The sequence below is a fragment of the Tursiops truncatus genome, chromosome 9 (genome assembly GCF_011762595.2).
Source record: "Tursiops truncatus isolate mTurTru1 chromosome 9, mTurTru1.mat.Y, whole genome shotgun sequence".
NCBI lineage: Eukaryota > Metazoa > Chordata > Mammalia > Artiodactyla > Delphinidae > Tursiops > Tursiops truncatus.
In genome coordinates, this window is record NC_047042.1 from 71868330 (window position 1) to 71884707 (window position 16378).

Here is a 16378-nt window from a genome sequence, read left to right on the forward strand (position 1 = left end):
TAATTAAGATTTTAAATGTTTTCTCTTGGGATAAAGAATTTTATCAAATAAGGTAAACACACAAAATTTCTAGGCCTTAGTGGGATTCTCTATGCTTGTAAATTTTTGAGTGATTAAAAAGACAGCAATTTGTTCGCTAGCTTATGATAATTTAAGAAAACACAGATATAAACTGACTTTAAACATTTCGAAGTCTGCATTTCATGACATACTGAATCATAATAACAATAGCCCTTGTCTTTACCTTTTATAACTTTCATCATTAATCTTCACTGAGTTATTGAAAACAAAAGGTCTTATTTTTGTATGTCTAAAGAAAACCTATTGTTTTAATTCCACAGTAGAAGTATACTCAAATATCATACCTCACTTTGTTGAAAATTCAGTAAAGCAAAAGGGAATTTAAACATAAATAAAACATCCTTCAATACAAAACGGGAATTTTATTTTTCATTTTTTCCTGTGCTCAGTGTCAGTCCTAACCAGTACTCAACTCCCTCCTCGCCCTGACCCCAACCTTCTGCCCTCATCTCTTAGTACCTAAGATTGGCTTTGTCTGTTCTTAAAATTGAAATAGCACCTTAACATTATTAGACAGATTTATTTAATAAAAACCACATTATTTCTAAATGGCATTCACCCTCTCAGAAGTTTAAATAATCTGCCAGAAATTTACCCCAGCACTGACCTTGTTTTCTTTAGTAGAGTACAAGCTTTTAATAAAACACTCTGACAGTCAACAGCAAAAAGCTGTTTGTCTCACCTTAATATATAATAACAAGGATAAGTATCGTGGTTCTTTATATGGACATATTTATATAAGCACACAGACATGGGGGTTATTGGTTAGTACAAAAACGCATATTCCAAACGCTCCTTACATTCAAATCCAGCTAGTTATGGTTTGTTTTGATCTTTGAAAATGTGTTTGAAAGTTTTGTGGGCTTACTTCACGTATTATATCCAGTTAAACTTTAATACAAACTGACTTTTCCCCTCTACATAGTTACTCTCCGACTGCTGTCAGTCAGCAGGAGCTCTGCATACACAGACTCATGTTAACAGTGGCCTCTGGAAGGATGTGATTTCTAACCTATTCAGTCTCCTACAGAAAAGCTCAGATTGTATTTCAAACCAAAATAGAAGTTTCTCTGGAGGTGATTCTTTATTCCCCACCTTTACTACCTACTAGCACAAGTAATCAATCAAAAGGGAAATGGATAGTCAACTTTAGATTTGTAACCAATGTGAATGTTCCAACAAAGAGTATGTATGCTTGTATTCCAGAGAAATATGGGAATAGGTGAGTGGGCACTTATGAAATCTCCTTCAAAGAAATCCTATGAAAGAAAGAGATGGTTTTAACATTTTTCCCTCCAGTGAATGGATTATCTAACATCTAAGTTTATCCTGGGCATATGTTTAGTTCATGAACTTTATTATATTTGATGTCAAGGTGGCTTAAAATGGTTTTGCATTCTTGCCCACTTGCTGAAGGCCTACCAACCTTTCAAGAATCAGCACAAACAACATTTTACTTTGAAACTTTCACTGAACTGACTCCACAAGCACATTTAGGTATTCTTCTGTAATTCTCTGTTTTCAGAGCAGCGTTTCCTTAAATTTCAATATTTAGCTTTGTGCACAGCATCCAGTATCTATCTTTGAATATACTGGGCAAGTAAAAATAGAACTGTTCGCTAATTATTTTAAAATGAAAATCTCCGCTCAGTGAAATCTAAGTTCTATTTTATGCCACCCCTCCTTTAATCTTCCTTAACCACCCAAGCCAAAACAGCTTCTTTCTTCTGTGAGTTCTGTTACATGTCCAACTCATTGGTTGTCCCCACTAATCTGTATCACATGCAGTTCTCCAGGACCTCATGTTTTCTACCAAAAAGAATGAAAATTTCTGAGAGATAGGGAGAGTCCAGCACAGCCCAGAGTCTAGTCCGTTGCGAGAGCTGTCCAAAATTTCTTAAGTAAATTCTAGCTATCCTGGCCTGACACTAGAAGGCTTTAAATTTTTTCAAACTTATTCTGGTGTCACACTAAAGTCTGTATCATCCTGGAATACTAGTGACCAGCTAAGTTACGTCAATGACCAAAACACCCTTTGTGCAGGTGAAAATCTTCTTTCCCACTCACATCATCTCTAAAAGCTAATAATGTCACTATAGTGTTCTTTCTAATAGGTGCTTCCAATGTGATATCTAAGGTATGCTCTGCTTCTGGACGTCAAAAGTTTAATAAACTAGCCAAAACTTTAAAACAGAATAACAGGAAAATATAGGTTGTGGTTTATTTTGGAGGAATTGCTATTAGCCTGACTACAAGGCTAATCTTCAAACATGACTCTAAAGAAAAGGTCAGCAGCCTGAACTCAAACAGAAATGGTTGTTAATAGATGAATGCAGTGATGAGGGCCCTCGTGGGTGGGTCAGCTCAGTGACTTCTGACCACCTCAGAAGCACAAGCTGTGAAAACACAAGCATTCCTTCATTTCACTTATCATTTGGATCCTAAGCTCCGATTCACTTTTTTCAAAACTTATTTTGGAGCCAACAGCGATTGGTAAGTGAAAGGCTACCTGGGGCCGATTGTCAGCAGCAGCAGGGTCCCGCGTGGAGGAGAATTATCGCTCTTGTTCACAAGAGCATGTTTATAATACATCTGAAATTGCCTGGCAGAGGGTCTTTGAGGAGACTGCAGAGCAAGGGTGGAAAGCGAGAAGAATATGGATTGAAAAAGACACTCCAGTGATTTAGAAAGTTCTTTGGGGAAATGTTTTCCCTCTCTATTCAGTCTTTTTCATACTTTATCAACTCAATTTTATTTAGTATCTGTGTATGATGTTTAATACTTGCTTTCTGATTTTTTTTCTATCCAAATAACTATGTGCAAGGTCTAGATAGTTCCTAGCAGCAGATCACAAACTTTGCATTTAATACTCATTCAGTCACCTAAGAACAACTTGCCTCAGACACCTGGACCTCAGCGGGCAGCCCTCAGGAAGCCACTGTCCAACCAGGCCTGAGGAGTGAAACGGTGTAGTAGGCTCACACAGACCTGGGTTTCTGTTCCTCAACTACTAACTGTGTGATGTTGGAAAGTACACTTACCTTCTACTGAGCTTGAGTGGTAGAACCGGAAAAGGACTTGGGAGGGATGGGTGTGACAGGAAATTAAAATGCAGGTACACGAATTACATTTCAGAACTACTTGTAAAATATTCTCACCAAAGAGCATCTTCACAATAGACAGATTGTCAATTCTTATGATGTGGACACGTACAAATGATTCTGTAGGAAAATCCTGTGGTTTTACTTTAACAAAAGTGAAGATTACATATCATTTAACGTATCATCACAAAGCTCTTTCTATTTGAAGGGGCCAAAGTCTAGACATAACTTGTACCACCACTGAATTCTATGCCTGAGAACAAAGGGTAATTTCTGCTCAGCAATCCTCAGTGGGTATGTAAATGAATGCTGCTGAAATATTCAGAAGCTGATACCAATACAAAGTGAAGTGTAATAATCTAAATGTGCCATTGCTTTCCCCTCCTACTAATTACTTGCTTTAGGCTGTTTTCACCAATATTTTGTCTCCTTGCCTTTTCTCTTCAGACTGAATGGACACCTAACTACGTAGGATCACTACAATTTCTTAACACAACTTTGAAGCATTGTCATTATTTTACTGGCTTTGTTGCTGCTCTGGCCGTGAACACTTAGCAGAGTTGGCTGAAGTGCAAAACGGCCGAAGTCACAATTTGTATGGGCTAAATTACTCTTCGTTCTATGGAAACAGATATCACTTAGACAACAGGGAAAATGTTCATGGGTTAAAAGAAACATCAAAACCAGTGCACCTCAGAAGGTATGGTCAGCTAAAGGCTAACGGGTAACTGCTGATTTCCTAAAAATTTTGAGGACACAAAATAAAATTGAATGGTCTCAAGTCGTCAATGCAATGAAGTTTGGTGGTGTTTTCACTCTGCATGAAATAATTCTTCCCATTGTTAATTTCATCCACTCTACCTCCATCCCAGTTTCCTCAGGACTCAGACTTACTGATTAAACTTAAAGGCAAATCCAAAGGATGTTTACCATGCTTATTCAGAGGAAGCCTCTCCTTTTGGACACAAAGGCCTTGTGTCTAGCTAAAGCTCACTAGCTAGCTTTCCCTTCCTTCAGAACAAGTTCTGTACTGAGAGGCTCTTCAGGCCCTCTTGAAAATTGGTTCCTTACAGACCCACTCCTCCAACATTAATTTAACAGTCGTAAATCCAGAGGTTGATTCAGCTTATGCTCGAGCCATACCTGGAGCCGCCAATCATTAACCATATGAATAAATGAGAATAAGTTTCCTGTTATTTATTTTATAGGGTTCCAATATGATTTTATATCAAAATAACCTTTTTTTGAATGACTCCCACTCCATAAAAATGATGACAGCAGACGTGGACATGGAGATGCATGAAAAGCCCAGAGCTGCCACCCCAACTCATCCTTCCCATCACAACCACGTCCCCTTTGATTCAAGGAAAACAACTAAAAACTGGACTACATCATTCTACTCATAGAGTCTCACTCTCTAAATTATGCATGATGGCAGGAATTATGAAAAGTAAAAGAATAAATGAAATTTGGGGAAGTACCTAAATATTATTAATTTATAATTCGTATTATTAATGAAGCAATATGGAATAAGAGAATTTTACAAATATCATTAATAAATATTGTACCTTGAACACCTACTATGTTTGCAACTGTGCTAAGTACATTCCATACTTTTTCTCCTTTAATTCTCGCAACTAATAATTGATAGGTGCTATTATTATCTTCATTTTATAGCAGAGAAAAGTGAGTCTCGGTAAGGTTAAATAATTAACCCAAAGTCAACCAAATAGTGAATGGAATAGCTAGAACTTGGATACAAGTCTCTATCCAACTCCAAAGATTCTTACTCTATTCTTTATTGCCATTTTCATTCATTCCTTTATTCCTTCAAAATATGTTTACTGAACATCACCTAGGTGAAGGGTTTTGGAGTTGATGTTATGATATATCTCAGAAACTATAATGACAGCTCTTATCTTTAAAGAATTTATAGTTACTTACAGTGCGTACGGTCTTCAAAGGACTCAGGATATAAGAGGTGTATCTAAATAATTATATAGTTATCCTGGGTTGCATAATAACTTAATTTTTCTGTACTTTCTACATATGAACACATTGGAAGAGATCTGGAAGGACTGACAGAGACCCCCACCCCCAAAATTATCATTCTGAACATAGGTGTAAAGGGCAAGCAGTGGGGGATTGATCCAGAACCAAATTGTGCGTGCCTTGAGTGGCTGGAGAAGTGCTCAATAATTTACGTAGCAGACTCAATTTCTGAGAGAGGGAACTCACTATTTAATAACTCTAGCTAAAATATAAAATAATTCAGACTTAGTCTATTCTATCTTTGTGAAAACATTTGTGGGAATGATCTAGAAGACAGGATGGTATCAGAGAAAGAACATAAACTGTGGAATCAAGAAAAATCTGTGTTTGAATCCTGGCTGATCCATGTTCTAGACAAAATACTTAAATTCTCTGAAGCTGTTCTCACATCAGTAAACTAGAGATGATAATAATGGCATCCATCTTAAAGGATTGTTGTAAAACAATCAAGAAACACTTTACATGAGGGAGATACCCCAGTATGTGTTACGGCTTTTAGCACTGCTCAATCTTATGTCCTTTTATTTCCAGGAATATTGTATATGTAGGTAGGTGTCCTTGTCTTCCCTCCCTACTGTAGATGAATTCCTCCTAAAACTACATACTTGGTCAATGAAAGAACTTTTTCATGATAAAAATAAAACAATTAAACAATTAATTATAGTATAAATTAGGTATTATTCTCACCTGATAGACTATTCAAACTCAAATTCAACTCCAAAACACTGGATTATCACTTTCAGAAAATAGCCTTTCTTATCTTTTCTTCTTCTATTTTTTAAAACCAAGCTTATTGAGGTATAATTTAACATACAGTAGGATTTGTCTTTTTTTAGTGTAAGTTCTATGACTTTTGACAAACACATATAGTCATATAACCACCAAAATCAAAATACAAACTGTGTCATCACCCCGAAATTTCCTCATGCCTATTTGTGGTCCATCTCTCACAATGCCTAAAGCCCCTGGCAATTCTGATTTGGTGCCTATAGTTCTACCTTCTCAGAATGTCAAAACAGAACGATTACATATTACGAAGTAGTCTTCCGAATTTGGCTTCTTTCACTAAGCATAATGCATTGAGATTCATCCATTCACTCCATGTACCAGTAGTTGTTCTCTTTTTATTTTATGGTATTTCACTGTATGAATGCATCAGAGTTTGTCTTGTTGAAGGACATTTTGATTTTTACACTTTGGGGCAATTATGAATAAAGCCACCACAAACTCTGCCAAACTGCTTTCTATAGTAGCTGTACAATTTTGCATTTGCACCAGTAATGTATGAGAATTTCAGTTGTGTCACATCTTCAACAGCACTTTTTAAAAACAGGCATTCTAATAGGTGCATAGTGGTATCTCATGATGGTTTTAACTTGTATTTCACAAATGACACCCAATTTAAGTTTGAATGGTCAGCAACCCTGCCTTACCTGTTGTTTAATGTTTTTCATAACACAACTTTATGCTGCAGACAAAAGGCACTTCAGTAAACAAAGAACGCTGCTGCCATCAAGCCCTCAGCCACTGCAGCCACCCCCAACAGTGCACCCTGAGGGGAATCAGGATGGAGAAAAGCAGGATACTGGCCCTAGGTAGTTAAGGTGCACATCAACAGAATGATTTCTATAAACCCAGACTTGTATTCTTCCCATACACAGAAAAGCACTAAAATCATTAACTTGAGATGTTTTTTGTGATTAGCAGTAATCTTTTGATGTTTGACTACATTTTGTGTTTTGGGGGGGTTTGTTTGTTTTTTGGGGTGTTTGTTTCTTGGGGGGGTCTTTTTTTTTTTTCAGCACAAACTCCTACATATCTTGGTTCCTCCCTTACCATTTTGGAACAGTCCCTCAGAGCTATCTGAGAGGTTGCCATTCTGGGTTATAGTCCTTAATAAGGTCCCTGAATAAAACATTATTCTCATCTTTCAGGCTGTGCTTTTTTTTTTTTTCAGTTGACAATGCCTTCCCATAATTTAAGGTAATGGGAAATATATTAAGATAATGTAAACCTTTGTGAGATAAACAATATCCCACTGCGGTACTCAGCTACTCAACTGCACCTCAACAGTTGTATGTACAGCTTGTACCCTAAAATTTTACATTTCTATACTGTTTTGTAGTTTTCCTCTGATTTTTTTAAATCTGGGAACATTGTATTTATCAACTAGACTTGAGTCTTCACTAAGACAGTGAGTTAATCATCTCTGTCCTAACATTATTTTTTTTTAATATGGAACACTTCACAGATTTGTGTGTCACCTTGCTCAGGGGCCATGCTAACCTCTCTACGGTTCCAATTTTAGTATATGTGCCACTGAAGTAAGCACTATCTTAAACTTACATTATACTAAGAGCCTTATTCCACAAAGGCTTGTGGAGTGAATTGAGAGCATTTAAGTCATAATTTTGTCCTGCCCTTCTCCAAGTTAAATGTCATCAGTTGCTGAGGGTCGACACTGAACAGAAGACAGAGAAGGAAGTGTTAAGAGCATGAGAACATTTGAGAGCTTAAGTGGGGATTGGTTAGCGCTCTAAGGAAAGCTGAAGAGAAAATGCAAAGTGAAGTATTATACAATGTAAATAAAGAAGCACAGGCAAAAGTAAGAAGAAAATAAGCAAAGGGAATATTGAAAATATAAGTAAAGGAAATAATTCACCATATAAGAGGGTAGGACTGAAGATCAGGAATATGCCAAAAATTATTATACATGAATACATCTATTTTATTGATAATATTGATTCTCTTGGTCTATAAGTTAAATCAACTCTCCTGACAGATGTAGGATGAAGGATGAGTGATATATTACTTGCTATATTTCTGGGGATAATGCTTAAACAGGTTTTTTTTCTATTAACAAATCTCCTGAACTTTTATTAAAATTGAAAATACTAATACAGACTCAAAACAGTCAAGATACTAGCATGTGAGTGAGACTGGGGAGAAGATGGGGGAGACTCAGCATCCCCCTGATGACCATCATCCTAATACTGTATCTTTAAATGCTACCGAACACTGACAACAGCCCAACCACTACACTGAACTCTGTGTATTCAACTGCTCGCTCAGTATCTCCCTTTGAATTTGAAAATTTTTTCAAATTTCTCATGGTCAAAGTTTTTCATGGTCAAAACAGAATTATTTATGCGTTCTTCATATGTGCCCCAGTTCCAGTTTCCTCCAACTCAGTAAATGGCAACTCTAGTCTTCCACTTGCCAAAACCTTAGTCATTCTTCACTTTTTCTAACATGCCACTCCAATCCATCAGCAAATCCAAATAGCTGCATCTTCAAAATACACCCAGAATCCTACCACTTCTTATCACAATATAGTCAAAGCTACCATCCTTTCAACAGAATTATTGCCACAGCCTCCTAACTGGTCTCCCTGTTTCCACCCTGGTTTCTCTGGGCTTATCTCTTACCAGTCCCCGCCTGGCTCATCCTTTTCTAGCCATACTGCCTTCCTTTCTCTCCTTGGAACATGCCAAGCAAGCTCCCCCCATAAGCCCTTGGTACTTTTTCTTCACTCTCTCTGAACCGTCTCCCCCCAAGATATATACATGCTTCTTCCTGTTCTTTTCAATCCCTGCTCAAAGGATATCTTCATTCTCAAAAAGGCTTTTCCTGACCATTCTGCAGAAACAGCACCCTCTTCCTGTTTTCCTCCATCCAAATTATTCTGATTTACTTTTCTCAAGAGCACTTGCCACCACCTACCATTTTATATATTTGTTCATTTACTATCTATTTCATCATCATCTGGGTCCCCCACAGGAACCTAAGTTCCATGAGGGATTTAGCCTACTTTGTTCACTATTGAATTCCCAGTGCCTAGAAGAATGAGTGGCTCACAGAATGTGGCAACATGGATTTGTTAAATGAACGAATGAATGATTTATCAGCCTGAAGTAAGGTCACGCCAAGTGATAGAGTGTGCATATGAACCCAGCACCTTGATTCCTGATCAGTGCTCTTAACCACACTGCTTGTTCTACTCATCCTGAGACAGCTATTGTAAGGACTGAAAGACATAATTTAGGTCAATTTTCCATCATCGCATTTGATACACAGTTATTACTGAATGTATGACAAACATCTTTTTATTTCCAGGGCTTTCTCAACTTCAATCCCCTCAAAGGTTGGTAACAGATGAAATCTGTCAAGTCTTGGTATTTGGCATAGTAGAGAATAATTGATGTGACTGTCCCCCAAATTTTAGTAAAGGGAGGCCTCTACCAGTCATTTTCCAAAACATATATAGTGTCCCTCCCTTCCTGACTCTGAGGCCAACTTGACTTCCTTTTCAAAATTCTGAATAAAAAAAGAGGGCAGAGTATGAGGGAATAAAATGTATAGAATACATCAAGATAGACAGATAGATAAAAAGAAAATCCTATGTATCCCTCACATAGACAGAATTTACCAAGCATAGGTTGCTATCATTTGAACAAACAAACTTCAGATTCCCTGGGGCTGACTTGAAGGTTAAACAAAACTATACACCCAGAGCCAGGGTGATGTTGTCTTCAGTTCTGCCCCCTTCCTCAGTGCCCCCTCCTTTCCTCATCCACACTATTGAGCGTTTAGTGGGGTCTGGTCAAGGCCAGCAGCAGATGGACATCTGGTACTTTGCACAAATATTAACAATATGTAAGTTTTAATATGCAAGGAATTTTTCAAACTTTTTTATTGAAGTATAGTTGATTTACAATGTTGTGTTAGTTTCCGGTACAGAGCAAAGTGATTTTATATATATATATATATATATATATATATATATATATACACACACACACACATATAGTCTCTCTTCCATATTCTGTTCCATTATGGTTTATTACAGACTACTGAATAGAGTTCCCTGTGCTATACAGTAGGGTCTTGTTGTTTATTTTATATATAGTAGTTTGTATCTGTTAACTCCAAACTCCTAATTTCCCCTTTGGTAACCATAAATTTGTTTTCTGTGTCTATGAGTCCATTTCTGCTTTGCAAATAAGTTCATTTGTATCACATTTTAGATTCCACAATAAGTGATATCATACAGTATCAATATTTGTCTTTCTCTTTCTGACTTACTTCACTCAGTATGATATTCTCTAAGTCCATCCATGTTGCTGCAACTGGCAATATTTCATTCTTTTTTATGGCTGAATAATATTTCATTTTATATATATATATATATATATACACACACCACATCTTTATCCATTCATCTGTGGATAGACACTTAGGTTGCTTCCTTGTCTTGGCTATTGTAAATAGTGCTGCTATGAATACTGGGATGCATGTATCTTTTCAAATTAGAGTTTTCATCTTTTCCAGATGTATGCCCAGGAGTGGGACTGCTGGGTCATATAGCAACTCTATTTTTAGTTTTTTAAGGAAACTCCATGCTGTGTTCCATAGTGGCTGCACCAATTTACATTCCCACTAACAGTGTAAGAGGGTTTCCTTTTCTCCACACCCTCTTCATCATTTGTTATTTGTAGACTTTTTTTTTTTTTGGCAGTACGCGGGCCTCTCACTGTTGTGGCCTCTCCCGTTGCGGAGCACAGGCTCCGGACGCGCAGGCTCAGCGGCCATGGCTCACGGGCCCAGCCGCTCCGCGGCATGTGGGATCCTCCCGGACCGGGGCACGAACCCGTGTCCCCTGCATCGGCAGGTGGACTCTCAACCACTGCACCACCAGGGAAGCCCTGTTATTTGCAGACTTTTTAATGATGGCCCTTCTGACTGGTGTGCGGTGGTGCCTCATTGCAGTTTTGATTTGCATTTCTCTAATAATTAGTGATGCTGAGCATCTTTTCATATGCCTCCTCACCTCCTTCCTCTTGTGCAGATAACAGCAATACAAAGAGCAATATTTGTTCTTTTGTTACAGGCAAATCTCTGACCTGATGTTGCCACATTTGGGTCTGTTTTAAAACTTTCGTCATTTCAATTCACATAAAGCAAAGAATAAAAGAGGAAGTTTGCCATTTCTCATTTGATCAGCTATCCAAGAACAAAGTGAATTTCTTCAATATTGTAAGGTTCACATGGTGAACACTAAGAGATCTTTTCAGGAAAACGAAGTGTTGGTTAAGTCCTTTGTTATGAGCACATTTTAAAATAATAAAAATGATCTTTAATCCTGATTTAACATAATTTCTAATAAATTCAAACATATATTTGTTCCTCACGGAATTTTAATGTCAGTATTTTGTAAATGAAATGTCAGTATTTTTCTAATTGGTTCTCAGCTGATTTTTTTTTTTTCAGTCATCAACCCTGTGATACATTTTGGGAGTTCAGTGTAGGGAGTACACACACACTGCTTTCTGTCAGGGTTTTTTTTAAGTCTTCCTTAATGAATTCTTAATTACATTATTCAAAAGATCTATTATTCAGCATTCATCTCACTGCTAAATGAAAGTCTTTACCTGACATGTGAATGAAATGAGTCTAAATGCTTTCCATGCCACCTAGGGAGTCTGAATAGACTTTTAGCTTCATGGCAGCAAGAGGCTTCATTTCTGTTTTAAATTTGTATGGATTGTTTTTAGAGATGGGTAACTATGCAATAGTACACCAATCTGAGCAGCACTTGACTTCCAGTGTGCTCTCAGACTTACTTAGGGCCAGAAAAATGCAAACAAGGTCAGATGATAGCTGAAAGTGGAAGAATTCCATACAAGATTTGATAACCTGTACAAAGATTTCAGATGAATGCAAGCATCACCTAAAACATGGACTAATTTCAGATGAGGAGAGTGAACCTTCCTGAGAGCTCCTTATAAATGTCCCTCCTGTCATTTCTTTATCAGGAAAAAAAAACAGTGCTAAGTTGTAGCAAGAGAAATTCAGAGACCCTTCATAAGATAACAAGACTTTTTTTTAAACATACTTTTCGTTGTTTTCAACGAACTAATGCATAATAATAAGGAATAGTCTCAGGCTTTATATGCCCCTCTTATAGTCATATCTAAAACTGAGCCAGTTACTATCTAATTATCAAGCAGTTCCCACATCTTCAAATGATACTCCAAGAAGGTATCTACGAAGAAGGTAAACTGGAGTATGAAATAGTTCTAACTGGGCTCTAGAACTCCCTCTGGTTCTACAGAATATAAACAAACCTGCTGGAGACTGTAAATTTAGTGAAAGCAAAGTTCATGTTCTAAAGAACTGAAAGCAACAACTTCAGAATCTTGGCCCTCCCTAACCCAGCTTCAGAAAAGAAAAAAAAAAAAACCAAAATTAGCAAGAGCACCTAACAAGACAAGTTTACTTTCGTTTCGCTAGTCTTGGTTTTATTCTGGGTTTTCTAGTGTAAGAAACCTGGCTGAAAACACTGTTACTTGCTTTGCTAGGTTCAGGGTATGCCTGTGTGCAAAAGTGTATAAGAACCAGCCCTATGCCACATTCAGCTATGCAGAGCTGATTGAATAAATGACTTCATAGGCTTGCATCTTATATTGAGTTGACAAAAACAATGAAATCTTTTGGATCACCAGGTTCATCTAAGCATATTCTTAGAGAAAGCGTAAGTTGATAGTTAAGATTCAGGACTCTCTTTGAAGATAGGAGGAAATATGTCTGGGCAGAAAAGCAAGAAATTTTTCTTCCATGATTGTTTTTATAATAACTGCCATTGTAGCCAAAATTGGAGAACCACTTGTTCTGCAATTGTTGCGGAGAGTGGAGAAGGTATATAGAGGAGAAATTTCAATATGAAATTACGCCGAACACAGGAGCGTCGCTATATCTTCAGGGGAAGATATATTTAAATGTTTCCATATTATTAACTAAATATCTTGAAAATCAATGATAAATATACACATTTTAAAATTCAGTGTCTACACATTGTTAAAGAATACAGAGAAAAATGGCAGTCCATAATAAAAGAACACGATGTGTCAGAGAAACGGAACATCATTAATTCAGTAGAAACCACAAATGGAGATTTCTTTCTTTCCAATTTTTGATTTAAATCAAAATTTAAGATTTTAAGATAATCAAAGTTTAAGATTATTCCAACAACGGAGGATCCAATCTTAAAATATATTTCTCATGGGCCAGAGGTGACGCTAAAGGTGTGGCCTTGAAGATGCTCAGGCTCTAATCCCTAACTGATTGGAAACAGAGAAAAGGTTAAGATCTTCAGAATCAGCCTCACTATGTGTACTTCTTGCTAGAAAAGAATGCCCACTTTAAACTGGTCAGGTATTACTTAATGAAACACCTGGCATTTTCCAGCAGCAAAGCAATACTCCCTGGCTTTAAAAAAGAAAAAAAAAAAAGTATCCTTTAGAATACATAGGAATATTAGCGGAAAGCCCACATTAATCCTCTCCTGTGTGGGCAACTCCTAAGGACTGCAGTCCCCCATTCTCACTCAATGGGTTCTACCAGTTAAGCATCCTCTGCTGAGGCCCCCGGTCCACTCTAGCTCCTGGGATTAGGAACCCTCAGGGCAAAAGGCTAAGTCAATGGAAGACTTCTGGTGTGACATAAGCTAGAGATTTTGAAAATTAATCAAATGAGTCTAAACATAAACAAATTTACATAAGGATGAAACCAGTAGGTAACTTAATGGAGCATCTGGGTACTCTCAGCTCCTGAGATCAGCACAAATTCTGTTTTCAAAGTAGGTGCTGCATTTGTTAGGAAATAAGTTCCATGGTAAAAGATATGATTCTCTGTCATGAGAGCCTCTTTCATTTTACAGAAGAAAACATAGATCAGACTTCTCTCCCACGGAGGGTTTGTACCCACAGCCTCGCTAGACTGTTTTATGTCTTGCTGCCCCCATTTCAATGCAGGTGGAAAAATAGACCTTAAAATAAAAGAAGCAGACAAAGAACTTGCCAAGTTTTAGCCCACAACCCATGCACATTTGTAGAAAATAAAAGGTGTATTTAGGGGGAAAAATCAAGACTGTTTAAGTTAAGCGTGCTGAGGGAATGAGTAACCCTGTCTTGGTGTCTGGCACTTGACAAGGTTCTCCACAATTATTTTTTCATCTGTAGTGTAAAAATCCATATTTATCTCTGCTACTGCCAGGAAAAAATATCCTAGTGAAGCTTATGAATAATATTTAAAAGTGAAATAAGCAACAACTATTTAATTATCTTGTTACTTATAGTTATAAAAAGCAATGTTACTTAAAATCCCAAAAGCTCCTTTCCTCAGAGCCATTGTAAACATCAACTATTGTTTACCAGATGTAACTTATTACTTCGGAAATGTCATTCTATTATACTTAAACAAGGTAATTTGCAATTCCCTGTACCATTCATAGGTGTCTCTTTCTGAACCCCTTTAAAAAGGAAATTCATGAAATAATAATACAAGTGTTTTTTATGTGACAATTTCATTTATTTTTAACCAATCTATTTTGCACTTTAACCTTCTGATTGTTTACCTTTTAAGTATCTATTAGATAGAGTGACTGCACTGTAGAATATTTTAACTCTATACTGATAATGATAAGCAGGATTAAGAAAGAAAATGCGACTCCTTTGATGAAGGGCATTTCTTCACAATATGATTAATGCTTTTTCCCGTGTTAAAAATAACAGCAATTTCCTGTTTGTCCCTTTTCATTTCAATTAAACAATCCTTAGTGTTTCATATGGGGAAAGGTTTCTTTTCTTTCTTTTTTTTTGCCACTAGCGAACATTTGAACTTCCTTCTGATATGATAATACTGGCCTACAACAGGCTAGTGTACAGCAACCTAACATCGAAGACTGCTTCTTATTTTGGGTGACAATTATTCCAAATTAACAATTCTTATACTTAGGGCAGTTAAAAATTATTTCAAACAGGCTAAATATGTTTAATTAAATGATTTTCTAGATTGTTTTTGAACCCCAGTCCCACCACTCTGTGTAGCACCAGGGGTATTTACAATCCCTTAAAAATGTCTGCTCTTTATTCTGAATTTTGTATGAAATCATTAGGAGTGTGAGTTTCTCACAGTCATTAATGTGTTAAAGGAGACGTACATGAGAGGCAATCCTTAAAGTTAGAATTATTGATAGCTATAAAAGCACTAGCTCAAAACCACGTAACCTTCTTAGCTGGTCAAAAGAGTATAATCCTCTCAGTTATTAGAAGACCTCTGAAGTGAAACACAGAAACTCAGCCCTTCTGCCTGTTTTTTAAAAAAATTCTCCTAGACTATAGACTAAATCACAGGGCAGTGTGGGCTCAGCCCCATCTGCGTGGCAAGCAGCGAATTACTTTACTTGAACTTTGCTCCAGTCAGGACATTTCAGGGCTTATAAATCTTGAATCCATCTAAGTTCACCTTAAATTAGCCTTGCAAAAACACACTCTAAACTCCAGTTGTCAGCCTGGTGGCTTTTGGCCAGATGCCACTCAGCAGCTGAAACACTGTCATCTTCTCTTTCACTTTTTTTTGTATTAGACACAATTTTTAAGGGAAAAAAAAAGAATATGCAAGCTAATATGATGTGGAGAACAACTATAGCTGAATAATGGTACTGTTAGCAGGTACATTTTACAGTTAAAATATATGTGATGAAAACAGTGGTCAAGGCAGTCTAGCTGTGCGTACAATAATGCCATATACGGCACAAGGAATCTGGGACTGGGCCAGGGGCTTGGCTAAGCCATGCCAAGATACAACAGATTTTTCAATTTTCCAGCAAATAGAAACAAAATACTAGTTTCAGAAGGTGTACTCAACAAACACTTCCCAATGTGTTTCTGATTTGCGGTCAGAATGTTTTTACTGTTGGTGCCCTGCACTTTTGAGACATTTATTTCCTAAAAGAAAGATTCCTTTCTATAAAACTCAACTGTCTGTTTTTCAAAGCAATTTAGAATCAAACACACAAATAAAATTCTTAACATATGGAAACCTTCATATAGGGCCTTACGTATCCACAGTTAAAATTGTTTTATAAACTGTAATGCTTTGCAGATGAAAATACAGAAAGGATGACTGTTTTTAGCACTAATGCTTTTTGACAGCGTTAAACCTTGTTTTAGTAATTGACATCAAAATGTTTGGTGGTTTTAAATGGACCATTAATAAAAATGGCATGTTTTAAGTTTTTTAGAAATTGTGCTTAATACTGTGAAGTGGGATAAAATTGCAAATGTAATACTGTATTTTTATTA

The 16378-nt window shown here is 36.9% G+C and overlaps 1 non-coding gene across 1 annotated transcript; it reads right to left on the bottom strand.

The window, feature by feature from the left end:
• Positions 1–7463: 7463 nt before the first annotated feature.
• Positions 7464–7566, bottom strand: LOC117313711 (U6 spliceosomal RNA). Its single transcript, XR_004528291.1, has one exon. It is a non-coding gene; the product is annotated as a U6 spliceosomal RNA (small nuclear RNA).
• Between the last annotated feature and the right edge of the window lie 8812 nt (positions 7567–16378).